The sequence below is a fragment of the Ailuropoda melanoleuca genome, chromosome 12 (assembly GCF_002007445.2).
Source record: "Ailuropoda melanoleuca isolate Jingjing chromosome 12, ASM200744v2, whole genome shotgun sequence".
In the NCBI taxonomy this organism is placed as follows: Eukaryota; Metazoa; Chordata; class Mammalia; order Carnivora; family Ursidae; genus Ailuropoda; species Ailuropoda melanoleuca.
Window position 1 is genome coordinate 6,107,850 of NC_048229.1, and position 22,895 is coordinate 6,130,744.

At 53.1% G+C, this 22,895-nt stretch overlaps 1 protein-coding gene and 1 long non-coding RNA gene across 11 annotated transcripts in view; one reads left to right on the plus strand and one right to left on the minus strand.

The window, feature by feature from the left end:
- The window catches only part of PITPNM2 (phosphatidylinositol transfer protein membrane associated 2), a 109,448-nt gene that overhangs the window by 40,152 nt on the left and 46,401 nt on the right, over positions 1–22,895 (plus strand). The window contains exon 1 of one of the 10 annotated variants that reach the window (XM_034638681.1): positions 6,291–6,313. The exons of the other annotated variants lie outside the window; for them this stretch is intronic. The gene's annotated coding sequence lies outside the window, so the exon portion shown is untranslated. Of the gene's footprint in view, positions 1–6,290; positions 6,314–22,895 lie in introns of those variants that run through there. 10 annotated transcript variants of the gene reach the window in all.
- On the minus strand, positions 3,145–4,865 carry LOC105238123. Its single transcript, XR_856823.3, has 2 exons — positions 4,713–4,865; positions 3,145–3,382 (listed from the first exon to the last, which is right to left on the minus strand). It is a non-coding gene; the product is annotated as an uncharacterized LOC105238123 (long non-coding RNA).

Genomic DNA, 22,895 nt, shown 5'->3' on the forward strand with positions numbered 1-22,895 from the left:
GCTCTTGCTGCCTGGCTTCATTCACCTGCTGGGCTCCTGCTTACCTGCATGGCTAAGGCCTTCCCGAGACTCTGGGCTCCCAGGATGGGGAAACTGGGAGGTCGGGGCAGACCTGGGGTGTCAGGAAGAGCAAGGCTTGTTAGCTACTGGCTGGAGGGTGAGTCCCGGCTCTGTGACCTCCAGAAGTTGCTAATCCCAGGAACCTTAGCTTCCCTCTGTGCAGAACAGGGATGTTGGGTGAGAACGTGAGACTGTGCTTGCCTGGCCCACAGGAGTAAGGTGACAGGGTGACCGTTTTATAAGGCTGTCCTCCAGCACAGAACTTAAAAATGGATTGCTTTCAAACGGCCGCTCCCTATCAAAGCCTGTCCTCCTAGGATCAGGGCCAGGCCAGCTGCTGCTTTTCGTGCTCCCAAATGTTTGGAAGGCCGGTGCTGCTCACAGCCAGGGGGACCTTCTATCAGGAGGTGTGGTCATGGAGCTGCCCGGGGCCTGGAAGATGAAGCCTGGGCTCTGCCAGGCCCCTGAGCGTACATGGCACAGCAGGGGTGCTGATGGGGAAACCGAGGCACAGGGCTGCGTCCCAGCTGGAGCTGGTCGTGGCCATAGCGCCCAGGAGGGGCCCCCCTGGACCCACAGAGACAGCCAGGGCCAGAATTGGTGCTTGGGTCACCACTAGCCCTCTGACTTCCCAGGCAGCAGTCAACACACCGGGGTTCCAGGTCAGGCCTAGCAGATGGGCAGAGACCGACAGAGACCCGGAGGAGCTTTCCCAAGTCACCCAGAGCCATGCTGGGCTGGGCGGCTCCTGGAAGCAGGACGGACTCCACCTTCCTCCCCCCACTGGCCCCTGCCCCACTGCTCCCCGTTTATAGCTATGGAGGGCCCTTACTGCCCCTTCTGAGCAGTGCTGGCCCGAGTCCCAGCCTTCTCGGGCCCAGCTCTCGCCCCACAATCGACCCGGATTAGGCTGATGCATGAAGGGGCATGTGGGTGCTGGGCCCTTAGGAGTGTCCCCCACACCCCCCACATCTAGCCCAGGCCAGGCTGAAGAACCGGTTGGTCCCTGTGAGGTCATTTAGACGGCAGGGCCCCAAGTGGCAGCCTTGGGGACAGCTTGAGGAAGAGGCGCTGCCCTGTGCCTTGGAGCAGAGCGTTCCATCTGACGGGCAGCCTGCTGTCTGACCACTTGGCAGTCGTGGGAAGTGAGAGTGGCAGCCAGTGGGAAGGGCTCCTGCCTTGGCCTGGCAAGTGTCGCGTTCCTCTGAGTCGCCCTCCCTGGGCGCTCCAGGAAGCCCGTCTGTGAAGGGAGGGCTCTGGGAGGAACACCAGTGAGCACCTGCCAGCGGGGGAGGGGGGGTCCCCAGGGCACAGAGCCGCTGCCACCATGGTCCTCAGGCCCTTGGAAATGGTCTAGCTCATATCTTCACTGCCCCTGGGAAACAGGCCCACAAAGGGCCAGGGTCCTACCACAGCCTCCCAGGGTATGACTAGGGTAGGACTTAGGCCCCCAAGAGCAGTGGACTGTGCTGGTGGGGAAAAGCTGACCAAGCCTTTGGAATCTGCCTGCCTGTCTCACTGCGGGAGACAGGCCTGACCCGGGCCCTCTCCCACTGCCCTGTCCTCCCGTGGCATCTCCTGGCTGGCCTTGCTGCCCTGGGCTCCCCGCTCATCTCCAGTCAGTGAAAACTTGATGGTTGCATTCCTGCTGGTGTGCAGAGCTCATGCTTGGATGTGGCTTTGCAGTTTCCAAAGCATGTTGCATCCAGCTTTATTGGTTGAGACTCTCATTGGTTGAGTAGCTTTGTGAAATGGTCAAGGCAGAGGACCAGGATCTTTTCTACGGTGGGGCAGAGAGGTGGAGGGAACTGCCCAAGGTCAGACAGCTGCTCTGGGGCAGAATGCGGACTCCACATCATTTACTTAACAAATATTTACCGGGCACCTGCCTTTGTTGAGGAACTGCTCTGGCCAGGCCCCGGGAAGGCCACTGTGAGCCACACACAGGGCCTGAGCTCCAAGGCAGAGCTTGTGGTGACATTGAAGTCTAAGAAGGGTCAAGAGGAGAGTGAGTGCCAGGTGCCCAGGGACCTGAGCAGTCCTCATGGAAGCCTTACCTGGGAGAAGGGCTCTTTGAGCACAGGGGGCTCAGTCATCTGATTCCAGACCCAGAGGGACACCAGTCAGGCTGGCTACGCCGTGTGACCTCCAGTAAGCCTTGCTCCATGTCTGCTCTCCCCACCTGCACGAAGAGATTGACCCGGGCCTCTTGTTCTTACCTCCGGTACGCTTCCTGATATCACTGGGAGACGTGTGTTAAATGCAGGGTCCTGGCCTTCTCATACAGAGATTCTGACTTGGTTCTGATTCTGGGAGGGAGGGCCAGGCATCTGCATTTTGAACAAGCTCACTAAGTGTTTCTAAAGCAACTCATCCCTGTCTGTGAGTTTGAGAAATGCTGGACTCGGCTTCTCAGAGCCCTGTGAGCTGGGATGGTCCTAACCTTGTCCATAGGCACAGTAGCATCCACGAGCTAGGAAGGTGGCATGCCGGGGCTTTGTAGGTGCTGAGTTGTCGGAGAGGTCCTGGCCAGCTTCCTACCCTAGTGAGAGGTTCCCCCAAAATAGAGAGGGGTAGGAGATGTTGAACCGAAGGTCAGGGCGGGGGTAGAGAACTTCTCATCAGAGGAGCCTGCTGTCCCTGGGTTAGGACCTCACCTGGCTGCTTGCTTAGGGCTGGTGCACCTGGGGGCCTAGAAAAGGCTGTCCAGGTGCCAGTGTGGGGAAGCAGGGAAAATGGGGAGGCCAGGTGGCTGCACGTCCAGTGGCCACTTCCCCTGAGTGTCTTCCTTGTGGATGCAGAAGGGCTTCTCACCGGCTCAAGTGCCCTGAGCTAACTGGCTGCAGGCCTGGTGACAGTCTGGTCACAGGCTTAGTCCTGCCTGGGTGCTGGTGTGGCCTCTTCACCAGGGCACCATTGGTTCTTCTGCAGACACCCGGAGCAGGGGGACACTGGCTAACGTCACCCTGGAGCAAGGGGACGCTGGCTAACGTCTGTGCGGTCAGCTTGGGCAGTGTCCTGCTTCCCAATGCCACAGACCCCGTGTCCCGTTTCCTGGGACTGCCATCACACCGGACTGCAGGCTGGGCTTAGAGCAACCAAACTTTATTGCCTCGTACTTCTGGAGGTCAGAAATCTGAAATCAAGGTATCTGCAGGCCCGAGCTCCCTCCGAAGGCTCTAGGGGATGAATCCTCCCTTCCTTCTTCCACCTTCTGGCCCCAGGTGTTCCTTGGCTTGTGGCTGCATCACTCTGTTTCTGCCTTTGTGCGCTCATGGCCAGCCCCTCTGTCTCTCCTCCTCTTCTCCAAGGACCTCCATCACTGGATTTGAGACACACCCTAAATCTAAGATGATCTCATCTCGAAATCCTTAACTAATCACACCTGCAAAGACCCCGCTTCCATATCAGGTCTCAGTCCGAGATTCCAGGTGGACAGGAATTTTCACTCAGCAGCAGAATGTCACCAGGTAAAGAGCAGGTCTGCTGCACTGGCCAGGGGGTCAGTGGGCTGGCAGCTGGTCCCAGAAACCAGATCTGGGGCTTCTAGCAGCCTCCGGCCCTGTTGTCGGCCAGGGCGGCTTTGCCTCTTTTAATAGAATCAGAGTGCCCAGAGCAGAGGAGGTGGTGGCCAGGGGGGCAGCTACCCTGGAGAGGGTGTGCCATTTGGACACCTATTTTAAGGTGTCCTGGGAAAGAAAAGCAGAATGTGGCTCTGAAGAGTCAACCAGGACCCCAGGTTGAGTCCCCAGGAGGCCAACTGCACAGCATGGGGACTCCCTGGCAGGACTTTGTAGGTGATGAGCGTCCCGTCCTGGGAGGTGGTCTAGCAGCCCTCCAGGGTGGGCATTGCAGAAAGCATCCCCATCCCCGAGAGCTCTAAGCCTGTACTTATCTCGGGGACGGACGACCCCATCCAAAAGCTCAGGGACTCCCCCAAGAGTAGCCAAGCAGATGTGGCAGAGCCAGCCCCAGACCCCTAGACCCTCCCTCTGGCTGGCTGGTGGGTTTTCAGGGTGGGGGCGGGGGGTACCCCCCAGTACCCAGGCCATCAGACCCCTCCCGCTGCCCCCACGGAGCCCTCTGCCTCCGCAGCTGGGTCTTCCCTCCCCTTGCTCTGTCTTTTGGCTCGGCATCCTGCCCGCCCTCCCCCAGGAGCCTCTCCCAGGGTGCCCGTCCACGGGAGCTGCCTGGCTCACACCCAGGGGCTTTAAAGTTTTTTTTATTTGGTAAGATTCATATAACATAAAATTAACTCCTTTAAAGTGAGCAATTCAGTAGCATTTAGTACATTCACGATGGTGTGCAAATAGCACCACTGTCTAGTTCCAGAACATTTTTATCACCCTGAAAGAAGACCCTGTACCCAACTCTGGAGGGTTTTTTTTTTTAACCTTTCCTTTTTTTTCCCCTATTGCAGTAAAATACATGTAACAGTTTACCACTTTAACCACCTGTAAGTGTCCAGTTCCGTGGCATCAAGCTCAGTCCTGCTGCGCAGCCGTCCCCGCCATCATCTCCAGATCTCGTTTGTCTCCACAGTGACACTCTGTCCCCACGAAACAGTCACCCCTCCCTCCCCCAGCCCCCGGCCCCCCGTCCTGCTTTCTGCCCCTGTGAATTTGACTCTTCTGGGTGCCTGGTATATGTACCTGGAATCACACAGCACCTGTCCTCTCTGACTGGTTTGTTTCACCCCGCACAGCAGCCTCCAGAATCATCCACAGCGTAGCAGGTCTCAGAGTCTCCTTCCCTGTGAAGGATGAATGACATTCCAGTGTGTGGATAGACCCCCTTTGTTTATCACTTCATCCAGCAACGGATGCTTGGTTTGCTTCCGTCTTTGGGCTATCGTGACTCCAACCCTGGGCCTTTTTGAGAGTTGAGTGAGAACAAGTACAGGGCCAGCGGTCAGACTGGGCTCATCCCATCTCCAGTACATGCACCGGTCCCCCTTAATCTGTAATTAGCACAGGTCCGTGAGCCCAGGCCCCAGGGGAAGGATGATCATTCCAGAGTGCTTCCCCCCACCTGTACCTTCCTTTCTGAGGCACACTGCATTTGCTGCCCATCAGCCCACATTATTTCCTCCAGAAGGACCAGGACACAGCATGGCGAGAACCTCAGCCCTTGCTGGAGGCTGCTGGCCTCCTGAAATTCTGACTTGCCAGGTGACCTTGGGCATTTCTCCCCTCTGAGCCCTTGTCTCTCATCTGAAGGGCATTGATCTGAGACAAGGGACTCACATGGTGACTTGTGTCAGCTACTCATAAGGTGCTGGGCTCCTCGGAAGTGCCCCCAGATGACTGTGTCCGTCCTTGGTCCTGCTGTCTCTACTGCCAGCCCTGTTCCCTGGTGTATTCTGTCCACAGGTGTTTGCTGAGTACCTGTTTTGGGCAGGACAGGGGCCGTAGGGGGCTGCCCAGCAGAGGTGGCTTTAAGCAACCTAGAGGGATGACCGGACTTGTCAGGAAGGAGGACAGGTGTCACCCTTCTTATACATGCCCAGAGCCCCAGTGTTATCTCATTTAATCCCACCCACCCCTGCCAGGTGGGCGATCGGGTAAACTGAGGCCTGAAGTGGTTGAATGACTTCCTTGAAGACAAAGCTTGAATTTGAACTTAGGTCTGTCTGGTTCCAAAACTAGTCTTTTCCACTGCATCTTGCTGCTTCCAGCTAGCCTTGTTTGTTTGTTTCCTGCCACTTTTTTTTTTTTTTTTTTTTTTTTGCAGGGTGGGAAGATTGTGCTTTCCCCCGCCGCCCCCCACTTCCCCCGTTCCTGCTGTTCAGTTCGGGGCTGTTCAGCGCCTCCTCACTTCCCACCCTGTTGACATGGGGCTGTTGCTGGGTTGGTTTTGTTTTTGACCTAGTCAGCCTGGCAGGGAAGTGGCGGGCTGTGTGCAGAGCTTCCCAAAATAGCCCCAGGCTCCCCGCCAAAGATAGAAGAGCCAGACTGTGTGCGATGGTCTTGGGCCAGTAGAGGGTGACTCTTTCCTGCACCCAGCCACCCTCTGCCCTGTGCCTCCCCCAGCCCAGGTCACCGAATGCCACTTCCCACACCTGTGCCCCCCTTAGGAGCTTCTTCTCCCCAGAGTGCCATGAGGCCGGGATGGCTTTGGGACAGCCCGGGGCCCAGAATCAGGGACTCTCATTTCCTCCCTGTGACTGACTTGCGCAGTGACCTTGACCAAGTCCCCGGTCCGCTGGAGGTCAGGGAGGCACATCCGCACACCACCCTGGTGTTACCGTGGGGTGAGTGAAAGAGCGGGGGCAGGGGACCCAAACGGGCAGCGGGAAGGTTGGTAATAGTGGTCTCAGTGAGTCATTTCTTTGAACCCTAACTGGAACGCGAGGTTACAGTTCAAAGGGAAGCGCTCCGCTGGGAGGATGGCTCCAGTACCATGTCACGTCACAGCAATCGTGGTGGCCGTGGCCATCTCTGGGGTGTTGCGCGCCGGGCTTTTTCTGTTGCACTGTCCCTTAATCTGTCCCCCCTCAGATGCGCTCCGAGTGTACATGGCACTGGGCCTAGCTTTATAAACAGAAGAACTGAGGGTTGGAGGGGCGCCTGGGTGGCGCGGTCGGTTGAGCGTCCAACTCTTGGTTTTGGCTCAAGTCGTGATCTCAGGGTCATGAGATCAAGCCCGTGTCAGGCTCTGTGCCCAGTGGGGAGTCTGCTTGAGTTTCTCTCTCTCCTTCCCCCTCTGCCCCCACCTCTAAAAATAAATAAATAAGTCTTAAATTTAAAAAAAAAAAAGAATTGAGGGTCAGAAAAGACCAGGTGAAAGGGGAAGCCTTGATGGGAACCCTGTTCTAGCTTCAAAGCCCGTGCTCTATCTTTGATGTCTTACCCCTTCCTCCAGGGTAAGCCTGTCCCTGCTCTAGGCTTTTCTCTCCAGACCCTGAGTCCAGTCCTTTGGAAGATCCCCTTGGCAGCCAGAGCAGCCAGAAGGTTCTGTGTATATTCATATGGAAAACCTGATATAGGACAGAAACCCACTAGGGCCTTACCTCAGAAGAGAGTCCTGGGGACGTGGGGGCATCTCTGGGACTGAAAAGCTGTCCCGTTAGAGCTGCTCTTTTTATACTGGACATTGAGGCAATGTCACAGAACAGTCAGCAAGCATTTCACAAGCACCACCATGTGCCAGGCCCTTGGGGGCACCTGCATGCGCCCCCCAAAACCTGCAGAGGCCCCATTATTTGGACTCAGCAGGTGAAGAAATGCAGCTCAGGGAGGAGGTCAGGCCACCCCTCTGAGGCCGCCAGCTCCTATGTGGCAGGACCAGGACTGGACCGCCGTCTGTTTGGTGCTCTCACTGCCCTTCCGGAATCCAGAGAATAGGATGCCAGTGGCTGCCAAGCCCCAGCCCTGCTCCTCCTCCTTGCCCCTTCCTCCTCTGGTCCAGGTGCAGGTCTGGACACACATGTGGCTCAGCAACGTGGGCAGGGATTGGCCCAAGCAGGTGTCTGTGGCCGCTGGGGCTGCACAGGTCTCGGTTCCATCCCCAGAGTAGGGCTTCCATCATTGTTTGCTGATGCAATTATATTTACACACATTTCTCTGTGTGTTTATGTGTGTGTGCAAAGCTGTCTCTGGTTTGTGACTGATCTTGCGCTGTGTCCCGCAGGGTCGCGGCCTGGCGAGTTTTGGGGGCAGGGTGTGTGTGATGCTCATCGTCTGGGCCGCATCGGCTGTGGGATGAACCAGGGCTGACACACAGTTGTTTCCTGGGGAAGAAACACTGACATGCAGAGCCATAATTCCTGAGCCTCGATTCCAGAATCCAGCAAGCTCAGAAAACCAAATGCTTTTACATCACTCTTTTGGCAGCAAAATCCCGCCTGAACCGAAGTGAGGCTATTTATAACCTTCATGCAGTCTACGTCCACGTATTTCCCTGCAGAAATGTCAGTGTATTTGGTTATTGGACGCTGCTGAACGATGCAGTTATCACCCACTAAACGTGGGGAGCTCTGGATTCCTAAATACATCTGGCCCCGAGGGTAAGACCTCTACTTTTAGCCTTCTGCAAATAGGCTCTGCTCCCAGGCGCCCACGGTGTCCCTCCCCTGGGATTCCTGGAGCTGAGGGAGGATGCCGCCCCAAGTGCCTGCAGGAACTCCCCCCCTCCCCGCCCCACAGCCCACGCCACCGGCAGTGCCCAGCCATTAGATATTTCTAGTATTACTGTGGGGGATGGAATCCATCTTCATTGAGTGGTGTGCCCTCCACACTTATGTCCGACCTCCTTGCTGGATGTGTCACCACCCCTCTTTACAGAGGAGTAAACGGAGGCTAAGTTTTAAGTATCATATCTAAGGCCATAGGTGAGAAGGGCAAGTGCTGGGGCTCAAACTTGCCCTTGCATCTCGCTGCCTCTCTGGGAGGGAGTCTAGGGACATGGCAACACGCCTCCCTGGTTTTGCAGCCAAAGCACGTTGAAATGGGGAGGGAGGAAGCATATGGGGACCCAGGTGCACATGCAGGGGTGTAAGCAGATGCGAGTCAGGCCCCTCCCTTGGCAGGGAGGCGGGAAGGGAGAAGAGGAGCCCTCTGCCACTGCAGGGCCTCCCTTGAGACGCACCGCCCACCTCCCGCTGTAATTCCTGCTTTTCAGATCGTCCCTTTTGTAAGAGCACCTGTGCCACCTCCCCACCTTGTCTGTTCCCAGCAGTTGGCAGCCGATCGCGCTGGATCTGCTCCCGCCCGTGGGTCTTCTCTGCGGTACTCACTGAAGCCCCAGGCGCTCGGAGTGGGGTGAAGCTTTGCCTAAATCCCATCTGCCCACTGTTCTTGGGACCACCTCCCCCACAACCTTCAGGGGCTCCCTTGTATCTGGGCTTTGACAGGCTCTGAAACCCCCAAGGGTCCATGCTTCCCAGTGTGCAAGCTCTTTCCCACTCATCTTCCATCAGTCATCCCGTGACAACCCAAGGACCCCTCGCCACCTGCCATGGAGTCCTGTCTCAGGCTTTGCTCAGCCCCTTGCCTGCTGGAACGCCTCCCCAGCCCCCCACCGAGGCATGCCTGCCCTGCAGCCCTGTGCTGCACTGAGAGCATTTGCTCTCGGTGGTCAGAGGGACCCCATGAAGGCTGCAGTTTTCACATCTCCAGAGCTGTCAGTGAACCGGCCTGAGGGCAGGTGCCTGGCGTAGTCTGTACCTCGGCCCAAGCCCCACCAGTAGGTTCTTTCTTGCCAACCCTTATTGGGTCAGAAAGGGTCTCAGAGCTGCCATGGGCTTAAAGAAGGCAACTGCGGCACATTGTAGAGAGCTGTGGGTTGAGAGACCAGAACTCTGGGCTCTAGTTCCAGCTCTGCCCTCAGTTCCCAGAGGGAAGGGGGGGAAGGGATGGATGTGTGATGGATGGATGCATGATAGATGGATGCATGGGGACGTAGAGGGATACGTGGATGCATGTGTGGATACATGCATGTGTGGGGGAATGCATGGTCTCATGCACTCATGGATGGATGGATAGGTGCATGGACGGATAGATGGATGCATCGACAGACGGGCGAACAGATCAACTCCCGGCCTTAATTTCCCATCTCTACAACGACAGTGTTGGGTTACAGTTTCTCCTTCAGTTTTGAAGTTCCGTGATTCCTTCCGTGTCAACCTAGCACCCTTAGGTACCCCTGCCCCACCCCAGGCACCTATAAAGCACGCCATACCTGTGCCCGGGGACTCTGGAACCCTTTCTTGGCTCTGCTTTGCACTTGCCCTGGGCGTTCCCCGGACCTCTGCCCCCGTGTGTGCTGTCTGGACTCTGTGTCCACACATCTGTCTAACTGGAGGCGAAGCTGTGCTTTCTTCTGACCTTTGTTTGTGACAGAGCCGTTTGTTTCTTTGTGGGCGGGCTGTACGTCTGTTCGGGAGGAGCCGTGGAGGGATCTGTGGGTGGAAGTGTTGTTGTGTGGAAGGGAAGAGTGCCCCCAGAAGTCGGGCAGCCCTGTGGTGGCAGCAGGCCCTGGGGTCCTCAGCAGACGACACATGGCCCCCGTTCCTCCAAGAACTCATAGTTTTGTGGGGTCGCAAGATCTCAAAGCAGCTCAGGCGAGCAGTAGCATTATGCCCAGTAACACCCCCTCCGTGCACAGAGAGCTTGGCGGAGGGAAGGGCAGCCGTGGCCAAGGAGGCTGTGGGCCAGGGAGGCTGTGGGCCAGGGACGGCTTTATCAACAAGGCAGATGTTGTTGGGGCTTGCCTCCCTAGGCAGGGTGTCCCTGGGGAGATGGGGACCCAGACGCTGGCAGCAAGTGCACAGAGATTGGCCAGGGACCTCGACGCATGGGGTTGTCCGGGCTTCAGCTCCTGCTCAAGCTCGAGCACCCCGATGAGGAGCCTAGGTGTTCTTTGGTGAATAAAGGTGAACTCTTGAAGGTCTTTAAACAGAAGAGGGACCCAGTCAGTTCTCCTTTCTTACAGTCTGGGGGGGATCCTTGGTAAAGAAACAAAGGTTGAGTCAGAAAACTCCACTCTGATTGGTGCGCTGAGCCCTCAAGGCCTCATGGTTGGGATAAGAAGCTGGGATGCTGGCTCACTAGAAAAGGGGTGGCTGCCAGGACTCATTGCACAAAGAAGGGAAACTGATTAACTGGAGTTTCGCCTGACTTTTTTTTTTTTCCTGGAAAAAAATTTTTTTGGAGATGTAATTCACCTAACATAAAACTATGTTAACAATTCCACGGCATTTAATACACGCACAGTATACTAGATTTTGGTCGTGCAACCGCCACCTCTGTCTATTCCAGAACAGTCTCATCACCCCGAAAGGAAACCCTGAAACCATTAGCAGTCACTCCCCATCCCCCCACGCCCAGTCCCTGACAGCCACCAATCCGATTTCGTTCTCCAAGGATTTGTCGGTTCAACATCATCGCTTCACCAGAACCACACTTGCATCAAATGCCAGGGGCCTTTTGGCCTAAGGTTCTGCTTTGCCCCCCTTATCCTTGAGCTCACCTGTACTTCATGCTCTGTGGCTCTCAGGCCAGCCTGGTGTCCATCCTGGCTGTAGCTCGTAGCCTTGCACTGGTCCAAGAGCAAAGTTCAGATGGATTCCGTGAACAAAGCAGTCAGCTGTAAGCTAGACCTGCTGGAGAAGCACTTTTTCCACTCTCATGGGGAAGGGATGCTGTGTAGGGCTGTGAGGCTGTGATAGTCCCCCCGCCCAACAGCAGAGAGCACAGACCCAGCTCCAGAAGCCACAGTCTACAGGTCACATCTGGGGCCCAGGCAGCTTCCCTCCTGGCCTGATCTGTGCCCACCACTCCATCTTGGAGACCCTCTACCAGGCTCAATGGCCACCATGTAATGAGCCACAGGGGAAGTGGCTCATTGACTTACCGCCTGCTTCTTGGAAGATCCCCCAGGAATGACCCAAAGCACCCTCTCTCTGACTGTTTGGAAACACCCTGGCTCTTTGTACCCTGCCATGCACCTTGGCCAGTCTTCTCCCTGCCCGGAATCCCTGACCCCCACTTGCCAAGGATTTCTAGAGGTCTGCAGAGTGCCTTGTGGCGTGCCCAGCACTGAGTGAGCCAGACATGGGCACTGCCCTTGGGCCTTGCAGTTTGGGCCCAGACAGTGGGAATGGTGTGGGAACAGGTGCTTATCGGGGGGGGGGGTGCTGGGCACCCAGCTTCTCCTGGAGTGGCCTGGGAGGTCTCCTAGAGCAGGAGCTGGTTAGGCAAAGTCTTACAGGACACTTTGGGGGTTTGCCACGTAGACCAGGTGGGGAAGGGCTTTTGCGACAGAAGGAGCAGCAAGTGTGAGTCGCAGCAAATGCTTTAGGCAACAGTGAGGGATCTCCCACCATGTGCCAGACACGGGGGACTGGGGAGAAGATGCGAGCACTGCCCTTGAGGGCTTCAAAGCTGGGTGCTGGGGAGGGCAGGGGGGAAGCTGCCTGCGGCGTGGCTTCAGGGAACAGCGAGAAGAGTGGATGGAACTGGGGAGTCAGGGCGGCCAGGTGGGAGGACAGAGAGGTCATGGGCAGAAAATAAGCTCCTTAAGGGATGTTCTGGGAGCAGGGCCCCTGACCCCAGAGGGAGCTGTCAGATGTGGTCAGACACACACTCAGAGAGTGTCTGACCACATCTGACAGCTTCTGGGAGGATTTGGGGGGACCCAAACTGGAAGCATGGGGAGCAGTTGGGCAGCTGTTCTGCCACCATGGAGAACTGACAGGGTCTGAACCAAGGCCAAGGTAGAACAGGGGCGGTAGGTGGGGCAGATAGAGTTGCTGGTTCTGTGTGGTGATGTGAGACCCGTGGGGAGGGAACCAGGTGGTGCCTGGGGACCTGGTCTGCATGCTGGCCTGGTCCTTAGCGGTGAGACGTTGGCTGAACTGCCTGATCTTGCCCAGCCTTGGTTCACTCTTCTGCAAAATGCCCGAGAGGAAGGGACAAGGAGCTGTGGTTCATAACTACTTGAAAGAGCGTAAGCTGGGGAATGAGACGAATTGGGTTGTGCTGCCTCGATGGGAGGACCCCTGGGCTCATGGCCCAGCTCCGGCAAACTCTGCATCCCCTGGGTGCGTGCAGCCGAAGGGTCCCAGTCCCGGGACCCAGTCCCCCTTCCCAACACCCAGTTCCCACCTGGCCCCACGGTTTGCCCACCCCTTCTCCCCCAGTTAACAATTCAGGACAAGCAGATGGCTCTGATTTCTTTCCCTCCTGCTCATGCATAGCCTCCCAGGGCTTGTTCCTCAGCTCAGGGTGGGCTTGGGGTGGTGGGAGCCCGGGGGTCTCTCACTGTCAGTGCCCATGGCCTTGGTGGGCCCCGATGGGCCCCCGGTTGCCCCAGGTTCAGATCTGTCAGCCCACAGCCTGTGGAGGTGGACAGGATCCTTAGACACTGCTGGTCCTGCCTTCCACCCGCCCCTGACCTCGAGTGGGGCCTGTCCAGGGCATGTGGCGAACAGTTATGGGATGAAGAGGCCAGCGGTGCCACTTTTGCTCTTAGGAACGAATGTTCCTTCCCTCTTCTCGATGTTCCTGTCAGGAAGGGATTCACACACATGCTTCCCACCTCGTGAATCTGAGGCTTCAGAGCGCCTCAACTTACCCAAGGCCAGCATGCCTTGGTCTCTGGACCACGCACCTGCCTGGTCTCTGCTCAAGGCTGAGGGCTGGAGCTCAGTGAACAGTGAACTCCCGATGATGAAGTCCTGCAGGGGAAGCTTTAACACATGCTACACTCTCTGGTTATTGGCCTTGTTCTTAATGAAATCCTGGGGGAGCAGCCAAGTGCATGTGACCCCCTAATTGGGCTGAATGTGGAGAGAGCCAGATTCGAGGCCTACGTGGTGGGTGGTTACTCAAGCACCTGGCCTGAGGCCGAAGAGGGCTGGGACAAAGTCCAGGGCCCCACAGGATTGGGAGAGGGCGGAAAGACTTCCAGCCTTTCTCTGCTAACCCAAGAGGACTTGCTGGAAGAGGGGGGCAGGTCAGTTCAATTCTTTCATGCTTGGCACCTAGCAGAAGGAGGCAGCAGCATGGTCCTGGGCCTCCTGGTGTTGGCAGGAGCTGCTGGCACAGAGAAGCCAACCAGGCCCGTGAGAGCGCCTCCAGGGTGAGGGGCCACTGTGGCACTGTTCCTACGTCGGTCCACCCAGGTGAAGCCTTCCCAGTGAGCAGCTGGCATAAAATGCTCTGGAACAGCTCTAAATCGAGCGTTTGTCTCCCAGGCAATGTGAACGTGAGCTCTCGGCCTCCACTCCTCCACCTGGGTACCAAGCACTGCCCAAGAGCTCCGGCAAAGTTCAGGTGTTAGCGCTCCTTCCCAGACGAGTCAACTCAGACCAGGCTTCTGTGACACGTACAAGTGGCTGAGCTCAGCCTGATACTCTTTCCTTTGACGCTCGACGACTGCCCTGACCTGAGGGGCAGGGTCTGGGACTCAATCCTCAGGGCCCCTCTGAGCTGACTCAAGGAAGCTTGACGGGGCTCGGGACTGGGCAACGATGTTCTAAGAGCCAGGTGGACCTGGGGGCAGAGGCGGTGTGAGGTTGACACCACAGGGCAGAGCCCCTGGGAGAGGCAGGAGCCGCGCGATGGCTAGCGGGGGCATGAACATATCATAAAAGCTGCCCCTCTCTGACTAATTTCTCTCCATTTCTTTCCATCCTGCTTTCCTCCTGCTCCCACTGACACCTCGCCAGTGTGTATGTTCATATCTGTCTTAAGATCGTCATATTAAGTAGACAGGGCTCGTGGGGAGCCCCCGGCACAGGCTCCCCCTGCCCTGTATGCTTCTGCAGGGGAGGAGGAGCAAGGTGAGGGTGGCTCAGGGGTCGGGCAAGAGGAGATTTTCCGTCTAGGATCTGTTGAAAGGATGGGACTGGTTTTGAGGTTGATCAGACGATCCCGTAGCCTGATCTCCCCTCCAAGTGGTCCAGAAACTTGTGAATCTAAGCAAAGTCTACTGATGTGTGATTAATTTACAAATAGGCGTGCAGAGCGGGACATTGTGTACCCGGGAGCCCGCTGTTCCTGCAAAGCTGTGTCAAGATGTCACCAAGCTCGGTTTTATTTTAGTACCAAGTTATTGTATCTGTTTAGCACCAAACCTGCGCACGCGCCAGGTGGCCGAGCTGGTGGTGTTATCGCCTCCGGAAGGGGACAAACCTTTGAGGTCGTTCCAGGCCCCATGCGGGGGTGGGGGGCAGATTGGTGAGAGGCCTAGAGCAACTTCCTATCTTCACAGAGTGTCCGTGTTTCATGGATAAAGTCTCCACACATTGAAAGGTCGGCGCACGTCCAGAGCACTGGACTTCACGTCCTCCTATGTCTGCCCTCCACCCCAACCAGCAGCGGCCTTCCCCTAACCCATGACCCATGTGGACTTAGAAGGCAGATTATGAGATTTCAGAATGACTCCACAAAGAAAAACACCTTAGCCGACTTGAAATTTTTAATCATTTTTGACCTTGGGGTGGAGTGAAATTTCTCATAGCGCCCTTTTGGAGGAGAAGGTCTACTCAGCAAGTGAATAACCATGCAGGAGGTCAAAAGATGATGCATCATCCTACGATTAGTCAGCACTTTCCTGGTGGTAAATAACAGAAGTCCAGTCTGAGCTAGCTCCAGCGAAAGGGGGCCCTGCTGGGAATGCTAACATCACTGTAGAGGGAGGACAGGGCTGTCAGCGTCTGCAGCAGCCAGGGTTGGAGATCCAATGCCAGCAGGACTTGCACTCAGGCTCAGCTCTGCTGAGGCCCGGGTGCCAGTTCCATGGTCCCAGACTGGCTGCATGGAAAGGACCTAGCTGCTGACACCTTCCTTCCTTTGCCACCAGAGAAAGGACCAGCTCATGTTCTCTTTGACCCCAGGCTTAAAAAAAGGTCCCTGACATTTTAAGCAGAGGCAAGGGTTCTGCTTAGGCAAGGTTTAAGTAGTCTGCAGGTTGAGGGCTCGCTGCAGCCTTCTCTTCTTGCTCCAAATCCCTCGATGTGATAGAACAAATATTATTAAATATCCCTGTGGGCAAAGAGATGCCTTTAGTGCATAAAAGACCATGAGGAGGGGGTGCCTGGGTGGCTCAGTCATTAAGCATCTGCCTTCGGCTCAGGGCGTGATCCCAGAGTCCTGGGATCGAGCCCCACATCAGGCTCCTCTGCTGGGAGCCTGCTTCTTCCTCTCCCACTCCCCCTGCGTGTTCCCTCTCTCACTGGCTGTCTCTCTCTCCGGCAAATAAATAAATAAATAAATAATCTAAAAAAAAAAAAAGAGAGAGATCACGAGGAGTTAGCAAACGTTGGGGTGAAAACAGAATGAGACCGAGGAAGGAGACAATGGTCTAATCGTACCCAGGAGGGAGAGAGGATTCTAGGTGTGTTCCAGGCCTAGATGTAACATTTGAGGACCAGGAAGGGGTTCTTGGGTGACCTACACAGTTTGGTGGGTAAATGAGGAAATAGAATGAATACAGCTATCAAGTTTCTTCTCTTGTTGGGGAAGGAGAGGTGGACCCTTATTAAATCTGGGCACTCTAAAGAATTATATGTTTAAGTGTGTTAAATATTTAATGAGGATCCCTGGAACAGGAATCAGAAGACTATGGCCTGCAGGTCAGATCTAGCCCATGCTCTGTTTGTGTAAATAAAGTTTTATTGGAACACAATCACACCCATTTGTTAGTGTATTTTCTGTGGCTACTTTCCAGTTATAGTGGCAGAGCTGAGTAGTTGCAACAGAGACTGCATGGCCCACAAAGCCTAAAATAATTACTGTGTGTCCCTTAATGGAAAAAGTTTGCTGATCCTGCTCTAGAAAAATGAAAATAACACAAAACGTCCAATGCGGTATAGAAAAAAAAAAAAAAAAAAAAAAAAAAAAAAAGTGGGCGCCTGGGTGGCACAGCGGTTAGGCGTCTGCCTTCGGCTCAGGGCGTGATCCCGGCATTATGGGATCGAGCCCCGCATCGGGCTCCTCTGCTATGAGCCTGCTTCTTCCTCTACCACTCCCCCTGCTTGTGTTCCCTCTCTGGCTGGCTGTCTCTATCTCTGTAAAAAAAAAAAAAAAAAACTTTAAAAAAAAAAAAAAAAAAAAAAAAAAAGAAAGAAAAAAAAGATATATCCAACAAAACAATATGAATCCAATAAAGACCAAAGAAGAAGAAAGGAAATACATATAGTAAACAGAAAATGGTAAGAATTAATCTAAACATCAGTTTAATACAATGATTAAGAACAGAGACAGTCTCAAAATAAGCTTAAAAAGTTTTTTTGAATTAGACTGAAAAAGAAAAAAAGAAACTTAAGAAATTTGAAAATAAAAGGATGAGGAAAAAAATCCCTCATGGACAGAGTAAAGAAAGCAAATGAGTAATGTTAATATCAGATGAAAGAGAAGTAAAATGAACATATTTTAGGGATTGAGGAATTGCTTAAAGTGCTAAGAGGAATATTCCACTGGGAAGTTGAAGTTAAAAGATGTGGACTTTCTGTACTTAACAGTGTAGCTTCAAATACGGTAAATAAAATTGCTGATATTATGAGGGGGGAAGTGACAAATATAGAGTAACAATGTTGAGCTTTGAAAGTCTCCAGATGTCTACATAGAGGCGCACAGATGATAAAATTGTATGGAATGTAATATACACACAGCACACACGCAAGTAAGTACAAGGAAAACTGGGGAGGTGTGATTAAAATCTGTAGATTTTATCAGAGTCGGTATCCTGCTTGTGATATTATAGTTCGGTAAAATGTTACCATTGCGGGTGACTGGATACCGTGCAAGTGACCTCCCTGTATTATTTCTTACAACTGCATGCGAATTGACAAGAGAAATCTTCAAGAGGAGCACATCAGGTATAAAAAACTGAATAACTTTAGGTTAGATGAGGGAGTCAAAGTGATAATCTTAAACTACAGTGTTTTATTTTTATTTTTTTAAAAGATTTTATTTATTTATTTGAGCTAGAGTGAGAGCGAGTGAGAGAGAGAGAGCGCGTGCACCAGCAGGGGAAGCAGCAGGCAGAGGGAGAGGGAGAAGCAGAGTCCCCACCAAGCAGGGAGCCTGATGCGGGACTCGATCCCAGGAACCTGGGATCATGACATGAGCTGAAGGCAGACACTTAACTGACTGAACCACCCACGTGCCCCTAAACTATGGGATTTTAAATGAAGAACATTAAGAGCCCTAAATATAAAAACCTACGGAATGAAGCCAAATCAGTACTCAAAGGACAATTTGTAGCTCTAAATTCATTTATTATTAAGAGGCAGGTAAGAGTAAAAATTGTAACAATTATTGAAGTCTGCTTTCAATCCAAGAAGCTAGAAAAATAAACTCAGAGAAGGTAAAAAGATATTGCTATAAGTGAAGTCAGAAAACAGTAGAGGGGCGCCTGGGTGGCACAGCGGTTAAGCGTCTGCCTTCGGCTCAGGGCGTGATCCCGGCGTTATGGGATCGAGCCCCACATCAGGCTCCTCTGCTATGAGCCTGCTTCTTCCTCTCCCGCTCCCCCTGCTTGTGTTCCCTCTCTCTCTGGCTGTCTCTATCTCTGTCAAATAAATAAATAAAATCTTTAAAAAAAAAAAAAAAGAAAAAAGAAAACAGTAGAATATCAATAGTTCTAAAAGCATGTTCTTTGAAAAGACTAATATAAGAGACCCAACTTCGGCAAGTCTGATTTAAAAAAAAAAAAAGGCACAAACAAAAAGAATATTAACTACAGACGAGATTTTAAAAAGAAAAGACTGGGGCGCCTGGGTGGCACAGCGGTTAAGCGTCTGCCTTCGGCTCAGGGCGTGATCCCGGCGTTATGGGATCGAGCCCCACATCAGGCTCCTCTGCTATGAGCCTGCTTCTTCCTCTCCCGCTCCCCCTGCTTGTGTTCCCTCTCTCGCTGGCTGTCTCTATCTCTGTCAAATAAATAAATAAAATCTTTAAAAAAAAAAATAAAAAGAAAAAGAAAAAGAAAAGACTATTATATGCACCTTTATGCTGATTAATTAGAAAATATACGTGAAATGTAGAACTTTCTAAAAAAATAAAAACTTCCAAAATTGGCTTCTCAAGAAAATTAATTTGCCCCTAAAATGGGGATAAAATTTCCTAAACCTTCAAGAAATAGATAATCCTCGTGTTATGGAAGCTGTTTCAGAGCACACGGAGAGGCCTTCCGAGTCCTCTTCCAAGGAGCCCTGGTATCAGAATCAGAGGGTAACTCAGCCAAACCACTGGCCAGTCTCACTTCCAAATAGAAACCTACAAACTTTCTGGGGAAAAAAAAAAAAAAGTAGCAAATTTATTTCAGCCCGATATGAAAAGAATAATATAAGCATGACCTAGTAGGATTTATCCCAAGAATGGAAGGAAGATTTAATATTTAAAAAAACCAAAACTTTTCATCTAATTTATTGTATTGACTGTTCGCTTTTCTGTTTTTTTTTTAAGTAGTTAAGTCGTTCAAAATCAGGACCGTTCTCCTCGTAAAACAGATAAATGTGTGCCCTTGGCTTGCTGCTAAGGGAGTCCTGGGAGAACTCTGCCACACTGTCCTTTCCTGTGTCCTGTCCCTGGGGGCACAGGTGAGGCTGCTGGGGCCAGGTCCCCTTTAGTGGAGTGACGGAAGGAAGGCAGTGTGCTGTAGTGAATAGAGCAAAAATTCTAAAAGCCAGGCCAGGCTGAGAAGAAAATGTAGAGATTATAAGGCCCAGGCTGCTCAGAGAGGTTGCATACACCCTGATGGAAAGAGTGTGGTTTGAATTGTGTCCCCATCCCCCCCCCAATCACTGGTGGATCTGTGACCTTATTGGAAATAGGGTCTTTGCAGATGTAATCAGGTTAGGGTCCTACTGGAGTAGGGTGGGCGTCCTTATAAGAAGGCCATGTGAAGACACAGGGGCCCAGAGACACAGAATGCCACGTGGCCGTGGATGCAGCCACAAAGCGAAGAATGCCAGGGATTGTTGGCAACTTCCAGAAGCTAAGAGAAAGCCATGGAGGAAGGGACCAACCTGACCAACACCTTGATTTCAGACTCCCAGCCTCCAGAGCCGTAAGCAAATCAGTGTAGTTATTTAAAGCCACCCAGTTCGTGGTGCTTTGCGACAACAGTCCCAGGAAACAAATACACTCGTTATCAAGCCTGGAGGAGGAACAGAGTCAAAGGTGGTCAAGCTGCACCCAAACCACCTGCTGGTTCAGACCAACTGCTCACGGGCGGTGGAGGGCGCTCTCCCGTGGGCAGTAGCACAGGCATTCGCTGAAGCAGACATAGATCCTCTCCCGTAACACAGACCCTTGTCCTGAGTCTCCGAGGATTTCTACACGTAACTTCCACAGAGAATGAGCAGTTCGGAGTCAAAAATAACCGAGCCTAAGAAGAGAGAAGGCACCATGAGCCAGAGCCAGCAGGAACGATTTAGAGCAGAAACAGACCCTCAGGACCTCAGATCCTGCAGTATTTAGGCAGAGACAGGAAAATAACTGTGTTCGGTGCGTTTAAATAAATAGAAGGCGTGGCTGAAAAACTGTGCAGGGAATAAAAAGCCGTAAAAAAATGATGAAGCAGGTTTGGAAAAGAACCAAATAGAACTTAAATAGGAGAGTAGTCATAACCGAAGACAGGGTTTGTAACTGGAAGCCAGACGTGAAGAAACCACCCAGAATATAACACTAGAAAGAGGAAGGTGTAGAGAAGATAAGACACATGGAGAGAAGGAGAACACCTGACTTTCATCTAATTAGAGTTCCACGGAGAGAGGAGAAAAATAAGCTAGAGGCCATGTTTGGAGAGCTAATTGCTGAGAATTTTCCAGAACTGGTGAAAGAGAGGTAGGAATGGGGAGTGCTTTGGAGAGAGGAAGGAGAATGCTGGAGAAATAAGTGAGATTCAACTCATAAAAATGGCTAATTCTTCTCTGAGGTCCTGGGCTTAGAGCTAGAATCCAGTCCAGCCCCCAGAATGACTCAGGAGATGCCAGACCCTTCACCCTCACTTGTCTCCGATCTGGGTCAATTCTTCCTACTTACTAGTTACCAATGGGTAGTTCCTGAGAACTGAAAGGTCCTCGTGCTAGGACAAGGTATCAGTGAGGAGTAAACCTTGAGACTCTTGAAAACATTGTCCCAAATCAAGCAGGGTCCTTTCCCTGCACTGCCCAACTCATGGGACTGCCAATCCTGTAGTCCATGAGAATGTCACTTCTTAGAGTTGGGCAGTGCACAGCCTGTGCAGATGAGCTAGGTAACCCCACTACCTTTGATGCCTTCTCTTCCCAAGTTATGTGTCCATGGGGTTTTCCAAATTTAACCAGAGGCTTTTTTTTATCCTTTGTGTTTTCTTTGCTCCCTCCCTCCCATGATGGGATGGCATCCATCATTGCCAGGAGGATTTTATGGGGCAATGAAGGGAAGCTAATAGCTCTGCAAAGAAGAGCTGGGAAATTTTCCAGGCATATAGTGTTCCCCAGAAGCCCTGGGAGGCCCGGCTGTAAAGGCCACACTACTCACTCAGTGAGATGGAGCAAGGCCTGGGCAGAGTTGTACAGACACGTGAATTTGCGTGTGCACACATGCACAGCTCCCCCTGGGGACCCTGGCTGGGCCTTCTGGCCCAGGATCCAACCAGGCCTGCTTGCTCCCTGCGGAGTTGAGCATTTGGAACCAATTGTTGGTGGCCTGAGCTGCCTGGACCCATGCTTACCCAAGGGCACCGTAGATCAGGCCCTGGATCACAGGCCAGGAGATAGGGATTCTCGTTCCGTCCTGCCCGTGACTCACTGTGTGGCCCCATCCAATGACTCAGCCCCTCTGGGCTTTCCTCTTCCCACCTTTCCCTGGCTACTTGCAAGCACTGACTTTCTAATGAGAACGTGGTGGCCTCGTGTGAGAAGCTGTAATGTGCTATGCGCGTCTGAGAGCGAAGCTGATGGGGCCACCCGGCGTTGCCGGATCTCACTCAGGACCACGCTTGTCTCTTCCAAACACCCGCCTCCCCCAGAGGAAAGGGGTTGAGATGGCCCCAGATGCCCCCCATGCTCTCGGGGGAGAACAGCATTCAGCCCTCTGTCTGTCTGAGGTGTGTGTCCCGTCACACAGCACACCCCTGGAGGGAGGCGAGTCTGGCTCTGTGAACAGTCTGAGTCACAGACGCTGTCAAGAAACCGGGTTTGTTATTCTAGGGACGTGGCAAGGATCGTGCGCTATTCTTGGAGAATCTTCTAGTTGCTCCGAGGAACAGCTAACAGAGCAGTTTGTAATTAGCACTGTGGATGCTTAGTGGCATTATCTGCCTGAAGGGGGTTGGGGAACGTTTACTGAGCAAGCCTTCCTGAGTACCTACTAAGTGCCAGACCCCTGCTGCTCCCCAGAGTCAGAGAATGAAAAGGGGGAATAGGACCGATTTGCTGCAACTTCTTCCAGCCGTGAAGGAGGCAGGCGAGGTCCCTGGTGTGGGGTTGCCCGCGCTGTCAAGGTGGGGGGCCGTGTACGGGGAATCCGATCACGCGGGAGTGTGGTGAGCCGTGGGGGTCCTCCACAGAGGGGCGCGGCATCTGGCCCGAGGCCCAGATCACCACAAGGAGCCAGCTGTGCCATGGCTGGGGTACGGGGGTTTAATAGGCACGGCTGAGGCTGGAGTCAGGAACTCGCTTGGCTTATTCCAAGAGAAGGGAGCACTCCAGGTGCCTAGAGCAGGACCCTCCTTCCTTACGATGAGTAATATCCCCGACAGGTCTCTGATGACTCAGGCGATGTCTGTCTTCTCGTGTGGCCGAGAGGCTCCCTGGGGGCTCTGTCTTGGTCCCCTGGGCCCCTAGCACCTGGTATGGAGCCTGACATCTGGACCCAGTATAAGATTTCTTGCTGAGAAGGGGAGGTTGGAGGGTTTGTTGAGACTAGAATTTAAGGACTTTATCTGCCAGGTTATGAGGTTGGGATTTTAACCTCAGTAAATCGTCCAAATAGGCCCTCCCTTGGCAATGCGGTAGATTTGGGCTGGAACCAAGGAGTCTGTATTTTGAAAGAAATAGCAACCTTTATTTCCAAGATCAGTCAGAAACATTAAATTAAAACCAAGTAAATACTCCTGGATGGAGTTTATGTGGGTTTTCCCTTGGCTCCAAGGTTTGCATTCACTACAAAGTAATCCGAAAGAGGAAAAAAAAGAAAATTATTTCTCTAAATCGTGCATCTTTGAGGCGCATGTGGGTGGCTTGGTCGGCGAAGCGTCCAGCTCTTGGTTTCGGCTCAGGTCATGATCTCAGGGTCCTGGGTGGAGCCCCGCGTAGAGAGTCTTCTTGGGGTTCTCTCTCTCCTCCTCCTTCTGCCCTAACCCCCAGCCCCCGCTCACGCTCTCTCTCTCTAAGT